The sequence below is a fragment of the Octopus sinensis genome, linkage group LG5 (assembly GCF_006345805.1).
Source record: "Octopus sinensis linkage group LG5, ASM634580v1, whole genome shotgun sequence".
Lineage (NCBI taxonomy): Eukaryota > Metazoa > Mollusca > Cephalopoda > Octopoda > Octopodidae > Octopus > Octopus sinensis.
The window spans coordinates 85,629,998-85,644,997 of record NC_043001.1 but is presented as its reverse complement, the minus strand read 5'-3'; the positions used below and the strand labels follow the sequence as shown (position 1 = coordinate 85,644,997).

At 34.4% G+C, this 15,000-nt stretch overlaps 1 pseudogene; it reads left to right on the top strand.

Annotated features, from left to right (window-relative positions):
* Nucleotides 1-7,453: 7,453 nt before the first annotated feature.
* The window catches only part of LOC115211985, a 14,392-nt pseudogene continuing 6,845 nt past the window's right edge, over nt 7,454-15,000 (top strand).

The window sequence follows — 15,000 nt, the reverse complement described above, 5'->3', positions numbered from 1 at the left end:
CCAATAAGAATATAATGCGAACAACCAAATTGGTCATGATACTCGCATATATATATATATATATACGGAAGATTTTTACTATAAGAATTATTATTATTATTGTTGTTGTTGTTGTTGTTATTATTATTATTATTATTATTAATATTATTATTTATTTATTTATCACTATTATTATTTCAATAGCATTGAGCTGGTTTTATCGTTGAACACATGAGAATCGACCACCTTTACGAAGAAGCTGCCGACTTCGCCACCTCCAATTTTGTGTGTGTATAATGATGAGAAATATTCAAGAATCGCAGATTGAAATTAGAACATCAGAATTTGAAAGAAATAGTTATCCTGAAATTAATGTTTGTAATTAATTCCTTTAAGTATCATGAGCAACTGTATGTAAAGCCTTGTTATATTCTATACGAATACATGACTGAGAATCAATGCTCCTCATGACAGTGAATCATGGCCCCAGGCACAGTTCTCTTTCTTTGCATCTATTCGTTACGTCTTTGTGGACGAATATGGTTGGTGGGCCCTAATGTGTCTTCTGATGTGATTTCCTATCTACGTTGACTCCTATATACTTTTTCACGTTGCAAACGTTCACAGGCAATGGGTGTTCCTGCTCGGACTTGTCTCTATACTAGTCTGGTAATTTCAAATGCTTCAGAACTCTGACTGCTGTCAAACATATATAATTGCCTTAACTGTGAACATAGTAGTGCCTTCTACTAGAGCTATGATTTACTAAGGAATTACAAAGGATTACATCACACTTATTGTCTGATATAGTATCAGGCGCCGTCCCAGAATCCAGAAATCCATATGCTATTGCTAAATAGTCGTTGACGTGCGTTGGTTTCATTCGTCCTTTTAACAGATCACTTTCTTAGCAAGTCTAGTAGGGGAACCGACTGCCTGAACATACACTAGTGGTACCAGATTATCAGACAAAATTCTCTATGGATAAAAATTCTATATCGATGCATATAAAGTTCGTGAATGCCAAAGTAAATTTAAGTTTTATTACTTTCAAAAAGTTTTACCAAGGTCGAAATCTACAATATCTAATGATGATAATGAGTTTAAATATGCGTATGTTCCAGGTATATAATGTTCACTTATTGTAGAACATACCAAGGTTCGGTTTCTCTTGAGGAATTTCCAATCCCAAAACAAACGATTCTTCTTTCTCCCACCAGAAACGATCTCTTTGAAAGTCATGAACTTAAATGTACAAAGTTTGCTAACGCAAACCAATTTGCACAGAGTTCGTCATTTAAAAAAATATATTTAGTTACGCAAAAGGATTTTTACAGATAATTATCATTAATTTCGTAAAGTTTCACCATAAAGAACTGAAATGCAATAGATAATCTATGCAAAAATTGGCCGTCTTCCAAAAGTGCGTGCTCATCACCTCTTTCATCTCCAGTATAAATTATTAACAGTCTACAAATATCGAGCTTAGTGACACTGAAGAGCGATTAGTTAATGATTTCATAGTAAAATGTGGTAAAGCGGAAAATATTCAGGTTTAGGCACTAAAATAAGATAATTAGAATACAACCCTGTACATAAAATATTTAGAGGTAGATGAAACCGATATGAGACAGATAACAGTAATAGAGGTATCATAATTAAATACGTGTTCTAGAGAAGACTAAGGTTATTATGATGTTAATACTAAACCGAATGCCCGAAATGCAATTATATACCAGTTCCTCCAAACACGACAATATTAGTGCGATAAATTAGAAATGAAGCAAAGTGATGAAAAGACTAAAAGATTAAGTGAATCCTTTAGATTATACAGGTAGGGGATACTTAATACATGAAACAGAAATAGAGAAATATCACAAAATAGTTAGAATTGGTTAAATAAGTTTCAGATGCAAGATATAGTAAACTGATTAGAATAAGACAAACTACCTAGTACTCACCTATGTATATGTATGAATGTATGTATGTATATATATAACATACATATATATATATTCTATATATATATATATATATATATATATATATATATATATATATATATATATATATATATATATATGTAATAATATGTATATATATATATATATATATATAATATATATATATATATATATATGTATATATATATATATATATATAAATATATATGTATATATGCATATATATATATGTATATATAGTATATAAATATGTATATCTGTATACATATATGTATATATATATATATATATATATATATATATATATAATATAAGGAAATCACATCAGAGCCTGATTGTTACACCAACATCAAATCACGACACTACGGACCTTCAAACTTAAATTCAAAGTGGCTGAAGACTAGCATCACGTTTGAAACCCAAGTGTACCAACGAATTTGAATGAAACTGTTTTGATCATGAGGGGCATCCCGCGAGAATTGGGATGCGGGACGAGCATGTCCGCATACGCGAGCGACGTCACAGTCATAGTGTCTAGCCAGAAGCACATCGAGCTGGTCGACGAGGTACTGAAAGCCTACAAAGTGGTAACAGGATCGAAAATCAACCGGGAACAGTCAGCGGACTTGCGGCTCAGCACCTGGAGAAGCAAGCCCATGTCATCCAGCAGCGCCTCAGTCATAGGACGCTAGACTGCTGGTCCGGTCAGATTGCTCGGGGTCTGGTTTAGTTCCGACCTCCAAATGGAGAACTGGAACGAGATAACGCGTAGGGTTGTCACTCTCGCCCGGCAATGGGCCGAGAAGAAGCTGTTCATAAAATGTCGGGCGGAGGTGGCAAACACGTACATCGCGTCCGTCATCAACTACCACCTGACCATCGTGCCTTGTCCCGACCTACCACCACCACCACCACCACCAAATTGGAACGCTTTATCTTCTTGTGGAAAGGATGTGTCCCGATGGTCAGGTGATCCGTTTGCTGCCAAAACCCGTTAAAAGGAGGGCTGGGCATGCCGTGGTTCCTGATGCGCAGACACGCGCTGAGACTGCGACATCGCCGGCTCTACGTAGACAGCGGTGAACAGGTTTGGTCGCCGTTCGTGAGGAGCGCTTTCCCGCACCTGCGCGTCGACGAGGAATACCTGACCCGCCAGTTCAAGACAACTTTCGGGCCAGGACCATAGACAACTTCCAGTGATCCCTGGCCTGGCAGTGCTATCGAGAAGCGTTACCCGTTAGGGATAAGCTCTTCAGGCATGGCTCGAGAAACACGGGGCCGACCTGTCCTAGATGCGATCAGAGCAACGAAATCGTTCTGCACGCACTCGTACTGTGTCCAACCATTTCCGACGTGTGGGCTATCGCGTATGGGACGAGTCACTTTATCAACCGTGTCTATCGTTAATATTGTCGCGCCTCGTTCCTTGAAACGAGAAGGAAGAGCCATTTTCTTCGTACTTGTGACTATGGCGAAAGAATGTGTATGGTGGACGCGTCTGAAAGGTATAAAGACAAATACTTTCCTCTCTGGTGAATCTCTCTTCAACTTCTTCAAGTATCACTTGAAGAGGAAGGTGAGAGTAGAGAGGAAAATTTTCTTTAGGGAATGCTTCAAAAAAAGATAGGTGAATGTTTAAAAGAAATGGGTGAATGACGGAGACACCTAGAGCATAATCCTATGAACCAGAAAAAGAAAGGAAGAAAGAGTAATTTACTGTAAGGTGTTTTTTGCATGACATTATTGCCTGAGGTTACCTTGGTCTTTTCCGTAGGCTTTTCTTTCCAGAGATAAACCTAATCTGTCTCCCCTTTTGTATTATTACATTTCTGCGATACACGATCCCTATTGTTCGGCTTTCTTTTCTTTCTTTTTTTGTCTTTCCACAATCTCTTTTGATCAAAATTCTAACACCCTATGTTTTTCTTTCCTTCCCAAAAAGAATAGCTCCACTTTGTATTTTTCCTCTCTGTGTTCAGCCCTGTGTGGCTAGTAAAGAAACGTATGTGTGTGTATGTGTGTGTCTGTATGTGTTTGTGTCTATTTTGTGTGTACTTATGTGTAAACATATGTACACGTATGTATGCAATTACATACATACATATATATATATATATGTAACAAACATATATATATATTATATATATATATATATATAATATATATATATATATATATATATATATATATATATATATAACATATATATATTATATATATATATAATAATAAATATTAGGGAATGAATCCAAAATTACAGGGAAAAATCAGATTTAGGGTTAAATCCAATTTTATAGTAAAATATTATATAATATAATTCGAGACAAAACCACTATTTTAAAACCAAACAAGGAAAGACTTAATCAATACATAAAATTTTAATATAAATTAAATAAACCGCCACTACAAATGTTTCATGTCTGCTACCGACAATCTTCAGGTGGATTTTCGATCTTCTAATCAGTATCAAATTTTGATACTGATTAGAAGATCGAAAATCCACCTGAAGATTGTCGGTAGCAGACATGAAACATTTGTAGTGGCGGTTATTTAATTTATATTAAAATTTTATGTATTGATTAAGTCTTTCCTTGTTTGGTTTTAAAATAGTGGTTTTGTCTCGAATTATATTATATATATATATATATGTATGTGTATATAAATATGTATGTGTGTGTGTATATATATATATATATATATGTGTGTGTGTGTGTGTGTGCATATATATATATATATATATATATATATAACAGAAAAAAATTAATTACAGCTAAAGCGAAAATGTAATACATAATTAACATCAAACAATACTGAGACTCAACTGGAAAGGAGAAGTTTTCCATTTTCAGTATCCTGCAAAAGTGGATACACAAAAAACGCTAACTTATATGAAAGATTATAAGAGATAAGGAGAAAAACACTTGAACGAATAATATACGAAAATACTGTCGATTTTTTTGCTGTCTAATCACACAAATGTGCTATAAATAAATCATTTTACGAAAAAAACTGACATAAAATACTGACTATGATAAATAGATCTCACTATTTGTTTCTGACTAGTTTCTACGAAGACAAAATATATCTGTTAAAGTCACCAAGTAAATAGCTGTAAGAATTAATCGATGGGAAGATACTTGGTATGAAAACTGAGAATACTTATTTTAAGTACAAACCCAATCTCGAATAACAAGGATAATTGTTCGTAACTTACATGGGTATAACTATAAATCAATTTCTAATAGAGACACAAAGCTAAAATCTGAGGAGGCTGGAATGATTTTTGTGAGAGAGAATGTTCAGCAAATTAACAATAGAAATCAATAGAGAAAGGCTTAATATTGTTTAGGATAAAAAAAAAGAGGGCCACATATTTGGTGCGGAGGAAAATATCGATTATATTTACCAAATAATTGATTCATAGGCGGCGAGATGGCGAATTATTAGCACGTTGGAGAAAGTGTTTAGGAACACTTCTCTCGTCTCTTCATCAACTCAGTTCAAATCCCAGTTCAACTTTATCATTTATCCCTACGTGGTCGACAATATAAAGCACCAGTCAAGTCCTGAAAGGTGATGTAACCAGATTGTCTAAATTCACTAAACTAAAATCTGCAACGGATCGGCGTCCACGTCTGACGTATGTTAAGATTTCGATCATGTATACGCCAGGGAAACAAAGTATGGATCCTAGAGCTCAAAAGAAATTCATCTATGTATTATTTTATCGGTATCAAACTCCTGAAAGCTAACATCGAACGCGACGAAATTTGAACACAAAAGATAAACCGGAATGTTAGTCTTTCAACCGATTCTAACAGACAGCCGAACAAAATCGCTTTCTACGTTATCTATCATAATTATCTGCGAGCGAAACATTGCTTTTTCTTAAACAAAAAAAATAAAAATAAAAATCTCACCCATTAATATTTTTTTATCTGTCTTTGTTCATAACATTGAATGATTGTGTTTTGGCTTTTTTTTCCAGTTATCTACAAGGTGGTCCGAAAGCCTTGATACTACTTGATATTGTTTCAATTTTCTATTATAAAGGAGAGTTTCACAAGAGCGATACCAGGATACCCAACATTTGAAGGAAGCTGTTTCGGTAGCCTTTGCAACAATCACCAAAGCACAGCTTCGTAAAATATCACACAGGACATAGCGCCACATCATTTTGTATCAGGAAAATGCTGGTACTCATACAGAACTCGATGTGTGACATTGTCCTTGTCGATGAAAGTGAGTCTTAAAACCAGTACACGTGTTTGATATTATATCGTTCCTTTTTTGCTCTTATTACTTTTCGGTAGGGGTGACAAGACTTTAGGACCACCGTATATGTTTAATGTATTAATGCATTTAATGTCTGATTCAGTTATTTATTTGTATTACAACTACCTTCAAATTTACTTGCCAAGCAGACATTTTTCTGCAGTCTAAATCCTAGAGAAAACTGGTGATCATGATTTTAGAAGACAGAAATAAATTTAGAGAATGGAGAATAAAATAAAGAAACAATATATATATATTATATATATATATATATATATATATATATATATATATATATATATATATATATATATATATATATATATATATATATATGTATATATATATATATATATATATATATATATAAATATATATATATGTATATGTATATGTACAAATGAATATACATACTCTTTTAATCTTTTAGTCTTTAACTTGTTTCAGTCATTTGACTGTAGCGATGCCGGAGCACCGCCTTTAGTCGAACAATTGACCCCTTCATTTCTTCTTTTTAAGCCTAGTACTTATTATATCCGAGTCTTTTGCTGAAACGCTAAGTTACAGGGACGTAAATACACCAGCATCGGTTGTCAAGCGATGTTGGGGGGACACACACAGACACACAAACACACACACATACATACATATATACATGAATATATACGACGGGCTTCTTTCAGTTTCCGTCTACCAAATCCACTCACAAGGCTTTGGTCGGCACTTGCCCAAGGTGCTACGCAGTGGAACTGAACCCCTAACCATGTGGTTGGTAAGCAAGCTACACACATATATATATATATAAATATATATATATATATTCCTTTATACATATACACACCTATACACACATATATGTATGCGTGAACACACACACATCCACCACCCACACAGACATATACACACTCATATATGTATATATATATATATATATATATATATATATATATATATATATATATTGTGTATGATTTCATGCCCATGTGCTTGCGTGCGTGCGTACTTGTTTGCGTGTGAGTGTACTGAGTGTATATATGAATGATGATGTGAGTGAGGACATTAAAAGTACATTTAAACTAGTTCACCAGAGATATCTATTAGTTCTTTTGAAATTGTCATTGCTCCAATTAAATGCTGAATCATTACGGGTGTCTCATTCTTCTGTACCAGAATTGTAAACAGTACGCTGAGGACATTTGGCAATCATGTATAATTTTCAACGGCTATATATACTGGAAGGCTGGTCGAAATCTCAGTGACCAGTTAGCCATCTACACAGCTAGAAGCCAACTGTTATACCTCAGGTCTTACCCTGTACAAAGTTACGTTACACTCTTCAACAACAACCAACAACAAAACATGCCTTCCTACACTCTCCACTACTTCAACCACCGTGGCCGTGCTGAGATCTGCCGTATGCTGTTCGCAGCTGCTGGTGTCCAGTACAATGACCGCAGGATCGAATCATCCGAATGGAACAGCATGAGAAGCCGTAAGAATACTTCTACTTATTATCATTATCATCATCACCATCATCATTATCATTATTACTGTTACTGTTATTATCGTTATTATTATTATCATTATTAAGGTGGTGAGCTGACAGAATTGTTAGCAGGGCGGAGAGAATGCTCAGCTTCATGTCATTCGTATTCACGTCCCAATTTCAATTTCCTCCGGATTCGAATTTAACTTTTATCGTTTGAGGTCGATAAAATAGGTACCATTTGAACACTGAAGTCGATGTAATCGACACTTTCTAACCCCACAAATGGCTACCTTTATGGAAAAATTTGAAACCATTATTATTATTATTATTACTATTATGGCGGCAAGCTGGCAGAATCTTTAACTCGCCGATGAAATGCTTAACAGCTATTTCATCCATCTTTACGTTCTAAGTTCAGATTCCTCTGTGGTCGACTTTCCTTCCAAAACTGACGGCAGTCACCCTGAAACTGTTGGCCTTCCGCCAAAGTTTGAGACCATTATTATCATTATTACTTTAAGGTGGCGAGCTGGCTGAATTGTTAGTACGCCGGGTGAAATGCTTAACGGTGTGTCGCCTGCCATTATGTTCTGAGTTCAAATTCCGCCGCGGTCGACTTTGCTTTTCATCCTTCGGTGTCGATAATAAAGTACTAGTTGAGTACTACGTTCCATGTGATCGACAATCCATCTCACACAAAATCCAGGCGTTTTGTGCCTATTGTAGAAAAGATTATAATTATTATTACTTTTATAAAAGCAATAAGTGAAGTGAGAAGGAGGGAAAACTATTTTCTAGTTTGTGTTTCGGCTTTTTTCGTTTTTAATTCAAAACCGCAAAGGTCAACTTTGTTTTTCATGACTCTAATATTGATAAAATGAAGAGCAAATGAAGTTCTGGGTCAGTAGTACCGATCGGACATTTATCGTAAAAACTGTTCTCCTTCTGCCCAAGTTAGAAACCATGAACGGCGCTCTGACGGAATCGTTAGCGCGTCGGACAAATTGCTAAGCGGATTGTTTTGTGGCTCCATCTGCTCGGAGTTCAAATCCTATTATAATTAACTTCGTGTTTCCTTGGTTGGTTTCGATAAAATAAAGAACCCTTCACGTACTGTGTTCGACGTGATCAACTAACTTCTTCCATCAAGATTGCTGACTCTCTACTAGAAACCACTATAACGGCGTGAGATTGTAAAATCGATAGAACATCGGAGCTGGCAGAAACGTTAGCACGCCGGGCGAAATGCTTTGCGTTATTTCGTCTGCCGCTACATTCTGTGTTCAAATTCCGCCGAGGTCGACTTTGCCTTTCATTTTTTCGGGTCGATTAAACAAGTACCTTGTGGGCAGTAAAGAAATTAGAACATCGGTAAAAACACTTTGTAGTATTGGTATGGATACTTGGAATCCCATCGAGGTTCACATTGTTTTTAAATTCATGATAAATTCGATGAAATTATGCATCATTATATACTGTAATCGATGGAATCAAGAGCCCGAAAATTTCTTGCCTTCTTCCTTATTTAGAAATTATTATAAGAATTCCCATTTCATGAATTACAAAATTGAAGAATCGGAAATATTGCATTGCAGTCTATAGTTACCTCCCTTTACATTCTGATTATGAATTGAAACATTCCAGTGTCAACTTGGTGTTTCATACCGCCGTATCCTACAAAATGTAATACCAGTCTAATACTGGAGTCCATTAAGTCGACACCAGTGCTTGACTGGTATTACAGAATCCACTTTCAATAGCGCTGTTTCATACCATCGTTAGAACGATGAAAAAACTTATTGCTGTCTGTAGCTCCCTCATTTCTGCGTTCGTATATTTTTAGTGTCAATTATTTATTTCATTCATCAGGTAACAATAAAATACACATGTGTATTAAATTCGAATATAGTTAAATATCCCCTCTATAAAGAATTTGTCATAAACATTTTGCAGTTCCGGACCAATTCTGTATTTTCTGGCTTTCTAGAAACGTTCCAAGTATACTAAAAATATAAAATAATTCATAAAAAGTAAATTGCATTTAACTGATTCAAATTAATACATTTCCAAAGCAGATTTTGTTTGATATTTATCAATCCACATAAAAATCTTAAAATATAAAATACTGTGTACCATATATACTGGATAAAGTTTTTTGGAAAGACATTAAACAAACAAACAAAAACAGAATTTATTTAACAGGCATATAAGGAAAATAATGCACCACTAAAGCAGAGTGTGTTTAATCCTAACCAATTCTGTTAAAAAGGTAAATAGCAAAAGTATTTACAGCATATTGCATGTTATTGTATATTATTCCAGGATTTCAGGCAACCAGATTTGTGGTCCGGTACTCTATATATGAAGGAATTATAGAAAACTATAGCTATACCCTGTAAAATCTCGCGTTGAAATTCTAATAATTATCAGTCATTGCTAGACGGTCAGCTGAAAGAATCGTTTGTGCTAGGACAAAATGCTTAGTGGTATTTTTTTCCAGCCCAGGACGTTCTGAGTTCAAATTCCTCCTATGCCAACTTTGTCATCCATGCGTACACTGTTGATATAATAACGTCAGGTATTGGGGTGGATATAATCAACTTGCCACCTCTTCTTAAAATTTGCGCCTTTGTGCCAAAACTTTGAAAGACTTATCATTATTCAGTATAATGAATGTCAGAGTTTCAGTTAAGTGCAGTAATTAGTTCTTAGTTGAAATCTGATTGGCGTGGTTTTAAATTTCATCCTTCCATTATTGGAAGATACCTATCAATTAGTCAAATCAATGTAATTGATTTTATTGATTTCAATTAATAGCAACCAATGTAAAAATAACACAATTGTTTTCACTGTTTCTTTCCAGAGATGCCTTGCTCCATGATGCCAATGTTGGAATTGGACAACAGGACCCAGATTCCCCAGAGTATGGCTATGGCTAGGTATTTGGCTAGAGAATTCGGTAAGGAGAATTACATGTTGCATGCATATTTTAAAAGCTAAAGTCAATCGTTTAGAAATAGTTATGATTTATTACGCTTATATTCTGCTTTCATACAAATATTGTGAAGTATATTAGTATGAAAGCACTGTACTAATTAAAACCAAGCTGTAATTATAATTCATCAAAAGAAATTCTTGTATGCAGCTACAATTTTCGTATGAATATATCCACACATACCGTTCACCTTCTAGAAGTACATCTTCATCAATATCACCACCACCACCACCACCACCAACACCAAAACCACCAACACCAGTACCACCGCCGTTCAAGAATTTGGACCTGGAGATCTCCATTTCCAGCGACTTCGAGGGCCACCTGCCAGTGGTGTCGGGCGTCAATTAAGAGTCTTCGACTACAACAACATGACCAAAGTTTTTTTTCCAAGGTCTCGGGTCTCCCACCTCTAAGCCCTAGACCATCACCTAATCACCCTTACCCGTCTTGTTGCTTAGCAAAAACAACAACAACAACAACAACCACCATCATCATCACCATTATCATCTAGGCGGCAATCTGTCAGAATCGTTAAGGCATCGGAGAAAACGCTCGGTGGCATTTCTTCTGGCTATTTGCAATCTGCGTTTAAATTCCATCAAAGCTGACTTTGTAGTTCACCCTTTCCATATCAAGAAAATAATTACCAGTCATGTTCAGTAATCAATGTAATCGCCTTGCATTTCCCCTCAAAATAGCTGGCTTTGTGCCATCATAATTATTACCATCATTATAGCAAAATCCGTGACTTGGACTCAAATTACATTCCTACATCCATGGCAAATAAACACACTTTCTTTTATATTAGGCCTCGTTTTAATCCCTTCCGTCAAACCTTCAAACGATGGTCGGCAGAAAAGTTCATAGGCTGACCAAGATACTGTCATGGGATGTGACCAAATGAGGTTTATTTTGCAACATAGCTCCTCTTGCGGGCCACAAACATCTCCCAATGGTTTTGCAGTTCTTAGATCCAATTGGTGAAGAAACATTCATCCTGAAGGTCAAAAACGTTATCAGTAACAGATATGACGCCATTGATACTGTGATACTTGTTGCTAGCCAAGTATTTTTCCTCTTGAGCTACAAATGATTGCCAGACGGGGCGAAATCATAACAAATATTCCAAAGTCAGAGTCATTCATTGTAGCCATTGAAAGCAAGAACGTATGTGCTGTAGTATTGCCCTGATGAAATAAGACTTATTTCGTTAGTTTTCTTAGCCGTTTGGTCTTGATAGCCTTTCATAACTGCCTAAGTCCCCCCCCCCACAATCAAATTTCAGGCACTCTGCCTATTTTATAAAGGGTTATTTTTATTATCACCATATTTTATTTTAACTAATTTCTATAGGTTTCCATGGCAGAAACAACATGGAGATGGCCAGAGTTGACTTCATCTCAGACTGCTTCTATGACATCTTGGACGATTACATGAGAATGTACCAAGACGGTAACTACAGAATGATGGTAAGCGTTGAATACTTTAAGAATTTTCATTCTAAGAGATAGAGTCACAATGGTTAAAAACGTAGAGATAATAATGTGTTAGTTTATTTGTTAAATATTCCAAAGATAGTAGCCAAACGTGAACATACTTACACACAAACACGCACGCACACACCCACACACTAATATATATATATATATATATATATAGGAAATATATCATGATACACACATACACACAGATATATATATATATATATATAATATATATATATATATATTTATATATTTCCTGTATATATATATATGCATACATATATATATATATAATATATATATATACATGCATATATATATATACATGTATATATACATATTATGTATATATATATGTATGCATATATATATATACAGGAAATATATCATGATATATATACATATATATGTATGTATACATATACACACGCATATATACATACATATATATATATATTCATGTGCATACAAGTTCATATATTAATACACTCAGATAGATGTATATGTGTATGTATATACAGGCTAAATATATATACACATAGCACTTAGTTGGAAGCAGCGGAAACACTTCAACACTACAGCACGAAAGATCAGTTACATATTAGTCAATCTCTTGAGAGACTTTCAACACAGATAAACTTTCTAAGAGTGGATCTGTTTTACTGACTACAAGAAGTGCATATTAATTACCAATAGAAGAAAGGTAAATATGGTCATTTAGTATGCAATCTGTAGGGTTGCTAACCAGAAATTGCAGTAGAAATTCTGTTTTATTGGCTTTTGGGAAAAAAAAAGCAGAAAAATAATAAACAATAGGCTTATTCCTGAATGTTGTGTTGAGTTGTAAACCCGACTCTCCAAAGGGGCTACTATATCAATCATAGAATGTAAAATACTGGTGTAGAAAATGAAGGTTTGGTGTCGGCTCTGTAGCGGTGGAAACAAGACTTTCTAAAATTGCTTTTGTTTTTCTTTCTTTCTTTTTCTCTTCATTTATTTTTGGTGACGACTATAAACACATCTTCGTTATTAATAGCAGTAATCTTTAAAAAATCACTGTTAGTTTATGTGGGCTGTGTAGGGTTTCAATCCAGCAATGTATGCATGTTGTTGCTATCGAGCGATATAGAATAAACGATCAGCAATGAACTATTTGTTTTCAATAGTTATATGTGTGTCTTGCTGAATTATTAAATTGATAAATTATGGGCAATGTTAGCCACGACATTTCATGTTAACTTGCATTTTATCTTCGCAATTAATCTAAATTTGGACTTAACAAATGTTCATCATATGTACAGTATTTTGGTAGCTTATAATTAGAGCTTCATGGCATTATAATTTTATATCACTAATTTATTATTTAATTAACTAATTAATTCAACTTATACATATACACATACACATTCAATTAAAGTATCTTGATATAAAATACAAATGAAACAAGATATTTGTATTTATTAACTGACAACGGAAATTATTATATTTAATTTTTTACCAGTGTTTACGGAAATATTTCAAATAAACACTGAAACATCAAACAATCACCAAAACTTGCACCGGAATCATCAAAAACGTTTTTGTTTATTTTGAGAAAATGCTTTTGCTATTGTTGTAACCAAAATGAACACGAAAATCTTTGCTGCTCTTACTCAATGAAGAACATATTTTCTTTAGGAATAATTGAAAATTTCATAAACACTGACTTTACTTGAATAACCACATCGCTGTATACATACATATATACATACATACATACGCACGCACACACACACACACACACAGACACACACACACACATATATATATATATATATGTGCATATATTTTGTATTATATTATATCATATTATATTGCATACGTACACATAAATACAACCAATATTTAGGACTCTATGTAGTGTATATATACATACATAAATGCATACATACATAAAACACACACACACACACACATATAAATATATATAGGGAGAGAGAGAAAGAGAAAGAAAGAGAGACAGAGAAAGAGAAAAGAGAGAGGGAGAGGGAAAGAATGATTATCGGTGCAGCACAATGGTGTTGCTCTCACATGTGAATTCCCTTCAAAGACTCATAATATTTTAAAATACGATATACGTCAGTATATTTGTATGTATGTATGTATGTATGTATGTATGTATGTATGTATGTATGTATGTATGTATACGTGCATGTATGTATGTATGTATGTATGTATGTATGTATGCATGTATGTATGTATATACGTACGTAAGTATGTATGTATATGTGCAGATTTGTATGTTTTGCTTTATGTATGTCTTCTCATGCATATGCTTGCATATCTTGACATCCCCATATATACTTAAATGATCAACTTCTGGAAAGTTTTACCGATTTTTACAGTTCCAGCGATGACTTGGATCTGTAGTCTTAGAATCATCTTTCTCCTTTCTAGATTTTAGGAGCTTAATTTGTCGAAATTGATGTTTAGGCAGTGTACGTATGTAGGAATTTATGTAAGTATGTATGTAAGTGACTGTGTATATTTCAAACGGCATTGTAATTTGAAATATCTGAGAGTATCGACTCGCTATATATTTTATTGTGCGTTGTTTGAATAAATGCAACTATTCTTTCACGCCTCCTTTGCCAAGAGACCACTTTCGTCAGTTGATATAATATTAAATTTAAACTTCCTCTATGAGGCAATATTTCCTCATTATTTAGCACGCTTTTACCATGAAACCGTATTTCACACTACTATTTGCAATTACAGGTTTATTAATGACGTACAGCCTGAGAGTGTTGCGTGTTGCCATATCTTTCGAAC